The 4,287-nt window shown below is 41.4% G+C and overlaps 1 non-coding gene across 1 annotated transcript; it reads left to right on the forward strand.

Moving 5' to 3' along the window:
* Positions 1 to 3,857: 3,857 nt before the first annotated feature.
* LOC113833289 lies at positions 3,858 to 3,961 on the forward strand. The gene has a single exon (XR_003480903.1). It is a non-coding gene; the product is annotated as a U6 spliceosomal RNA (small nuclear RNA).
* The last annotated feature ends 326 nt before the right edge of the window (positions 3,962 to 4,287 follow it).

Consider the following 4,287-nt stretch of genomic DNA (forward strand, 5'->3'; position numbering starts at 1 on the left):
TTTTGTGACATTTTCCACTCCTGACTTTTTAATAATTTGATAGAAATAATTCTATAGATCATATGAGCCCTCTTTCATAGGGTTCTTAAAAATTAATATCATTACAATATCATGGTCACTTGTATTTTTAAGAATTTAATATTGAGATTGTGACTATGATTAATTTAGTGCTCATATATTTGTATAAAGTGTATTTCTTATGAAGGGCTGAAGCTATGTGTGCTGAATATAAATTTGGCATGAGTAAGCCAAATAATCCTAAATTGGTGGTTTTCAATTTTAATGAGATGGAAAATTCCCTGATAGACTTGCCATCACCATTGCAGACAGATTCTACTCAGAGTCAATCTAGACTGGTTCCTGCTTTCTTCCTCCCTTCTTGGATCCTTCCATCCCCCCTCCCTTTATCCCCATGTAATATCGAATGTTGACTTTGTCAAGACAGTGTGTTCAATAACAGGCTCATGAAAAGAACAGCCACATTGATTTTCTGCAGTAATTACTGCTGTGCTTGGGATGTTGACCACATCCCCAGAGGTCTGCATGTTAAAGATTGGTCCCCAGGGTTATACTAATGGGAGGTGGAACCATTACAAAGAGGGACTGATGGGAAGAGCCTTAGGTCATCAGAAACATAGGCCTTTGAAGACTGTAAAGAACTGTGGGAGTTTGAGGACTCTCTGCCCTTTACTCTGTACTGGTTTGAGATGGTGTAACTGTTTTATAATTACACAATTTTCCACTATGGTGTCCTGACATCAGCTACCTTCACCAGAGGTCAAATCAGGGAGCTTTGCAACACTAGACTGTGAACCACCCAAACGGTGAACTAAAAAATAATCAATTACCTTTACAATTTAAGTGCCTAATTATTTTGTTGTAGTAACAAGATGACTAATGCAATGAACTAAATAAATGGGTTGATGATGATACTAGCATGAGAGTTTAAACGTAATTGGCCACCATAAGCTCATTGGGAATGGCACTATTAAGAGGCGTGGCCTTACTGGAGGAGATATGAAAATGTTGTTTATAAAATGGTCTTGATATATGCCGTTGATTTTCGAAGCTCTACATAGTCCTCTGTGATGAAATTTGAGTTTCATTTCCAGAAATGATTGCTTTAGAAAGTTGTGTGAATGTCATCACTATTTTCCTGGCTTGTCATTGGAACACCAGTCTCTGATGCTTCTAAACTAACTGTGAACCTCAGGATTTCTCTAGCAGATGGCAGAGTTTCACACTTCCTGTTTCTCAGTATTACTGGAGCAGATATCTAGGTAACATATAGCCATAGTTGACTAAAAGGACAGTCACCTTACTGTGTTGATTTTCCTGAGAAATGTAAAAATATAGACAAGTATAAATGATAAGTCAAATAACCATGAAACTATCTGGCACTCAGCATTGAAGTTATTAATATTTTAGCATACTTGATTCAGATATTTTTACAAGGAAGGTCAATAAGTCATTCTGCTTAAAACTGAAAATCCTTCTGCTTATTTTCCCTGATCTAAACTTTATCCTTCCCTCTACAAAGGTAGATTTTGCCAGGAATTTCATGTATATTTTCTAGTATAACAAAAATTTATACATACACATAAATAAAAAGCATATGATCTTTTTAAAAATGTAAGCCATATGCTATTCTGTATGTTTATTTTTATATTCAAAACTTGGAGTATTTTGATATCTCTACATAGGCATATGTAGCATTCCTTCACTGACTATATCATTCTACAATTTGTTTAGTTGTTCACCTATTGGTGAATTCAATTTCCCCCCTCCCTAGTCCCAATATAACATTATATCTTAACTCTGTGACACTCCTTTGTATATGTTATGTGCAACTTAAAATGTGATCCACTACACATTGTTACCAACCACAATCAGATAGAACTCTGTGTAGAATACATTCAATCCTGTCCCAAAGCACAATTTTAGTTCCTCTCTTAGTTTATACAATAAGTCTTCCTCACAGAGGTCACCATTTGTGAGCTGGCATTGTGTCACAGCTCTTGGTCTGGAATGAGTGGATAATACTAACCATGAGTTGAGTAAATCATACACTAAAGTTGTGTTTCTGGGTAGAGGTGTTAAGAGGATTGATGAGACCCTGTGTGTGCTGACCCAATCATTCGTGATGTGCTAACATTAGTGGGAGAAACTTGACAGTGAGGTAGGGCCTAGCTGGAAGAACTAGTCACCAGGATTATGTCCTCAGATGCTATGTCTTGGCCTGGCCCCTTTCCAGATCCTTTTTTCCCTGCCTCTGTCCATCATGAGATGCAAAAACTCCCCCAAAAGCCCTTCCTCCACCAAAATGTTCTGCCTAGCATCAAAGGGTCAGGCTAACCCTTCATCTGAAACTGTGAACCAAAACCAAAGTTTCCCCCTTTTCATTTGTTTTACCAGGTGTTTGGTCACAGTGATGAGGAAAGTAAGAGGACACATGATACATTTTCTGCTCTACAGTGTTTGTCTCAATTTGCATATTCATGGTATCTTACATTTTCATTATTTTTCCATGTCTTTTCCCATTTGGGGATATCTGTTTATCATAGCTTGATTGAGATATAATTCCCAGACTGCGTATACAATGGACTCATTTACCATGTGTGAATTGATGGTGTTTGGGGGGCCCAGAAAAATAATAAGGAGGTCCAATGGACACCAGTATTCCCCAGTGTCTGGTTGATAACCTTGTCACAGCTGACCATTGGCTAGCACTCCTGCCAGCACTGTGGGCGCTGTTCCTGCGGCTTCCCTGTGTCTTCCCTCCACGGTGGAGCTGTACCCTCAGATCATCAGCTTCCTTCCTGAAGCATTTTCTCACAGCAACCTCAACAGCAAAATAACCCAAACATGTTCATCTAGTAATTTGGAGCCAAATGATGTCTTTGAGATTTATTTTCAAATACATGTTTATGGGGAGATGAGGAGTGAGTGTTAAAGGCAGGTGGAGCACTGGAAGTGTATCGTTGACACAGAGACGTCTGGGTCAGGGATGCCAATGCCCCAGACCCAAAGAGCTCAGGGGGATAGCAAAGACCTCCTATGAATGCCAGCAGTGTGTATGTGTTGTGTTTACAAGTGATTGACCAGTGAATGCCAAGCCTAGCAACTGCAGCTTCCTCCTTCCCCATAACCGCAACCTGAGGCTGCTCCAGACAGACTAGCTAGCCACTTTTCCGGGGCTGCACAAAATAAATGCACGGTTTCGTTACTGCATAGTGCGTGCACTCTGATACAGCCCACAGCCCACCAACTTCGGGTTTCTGCACATGTGTCTGTCCTGTCTTTGTTCCCTTGCCACACCTAGTCAGGATTTCAGGGCCGGGGGCACAGGTCACGTCACTCTTTAGCCCATGTGTAAAGTTGGACATTTGGAGCTCTTCATTGTGTCCCTTGACAGGAAGCAAAGCCCTCCTCCTCGGACATACTGGAATTTGCAGTGTTCCACTGTCCATAAGCTGTGAGGTCTGCCCATCTCAGCTCTCCCTTTGTTCCTCCACATGCAAACCCAGCATCCTGCCTCGGTAGGCTCCTGGTGCATCCCTGTGGTTCTCGTTCTATACCTGATTCTCTTCTTCATTGATTCTGGGTGCTTCTCCTCCCCACACCCCTGCCGGCTCACTCTCGGCAGGTGACAGAGCCCTCTTAGTCTCCTCTCCTGCACTGATACCCAGAATGCCCACAACAGAAGCTGTGGCTCTGCCATCCGACCCTCATCGCAGGGCTACAGTCACCTCATTTATTTCATCTGCCTGCCTATTTGGTTCCGACGAAAAGGTCAGCTCGCTCCCAGCTTTATGGTGCTGGGAGCAGAAGTCCTTACATAAAATCCAGATGAGTGGTCACTTTAGAAGCTTATATAGTAATGATTGGAAAGATACAGATGAGATTAGCATGGGCCCTGTGCAATGAAGACATGCAAATTTGTGAAATGTTCCACACTAAAATACCAAACAAAATCCAGATGAATATGCATACTAATGACTGGGATTTGCATGTTAAATGTGCCCTTTCAGCTCATGAGTTTGAACACTTGGTACCCTGTTGCTGGCTTTTATGTTTTTACTCTTTGCTCTTTTGGGGCCCACCACCCAGCTCCCAAATACATCACACATGGAGTTTTATTCTTACTTATGAATGCCTGGCCTTCACTTGGCCTGTTTCTAGCCAGCTTTTCTGAAATTATCCTGTCTACCTTTTCCCTTTGAGTTTTTACTTTTCTCTATTTCTGTACATCTTTACTTTGCTTCTTATCCCATGTCTACCCGTGTA

Source organism: Cricetulus griseus (genome assembly GCF_003668045.3).
Source record: "Cricetulus griseus strain 17A/GY chromosome 1 unlocalized genomic scaffold, alternate assembly CriGri-PICRH-1.0 chr1_1, whole genome shotgun sequence".
Lineage (NCBI taxonomy): Eukaryota > Metazoa > Chordata > Mammalia > Rodentia > Cricetidae > Cricetulus > Cricetulus griseus.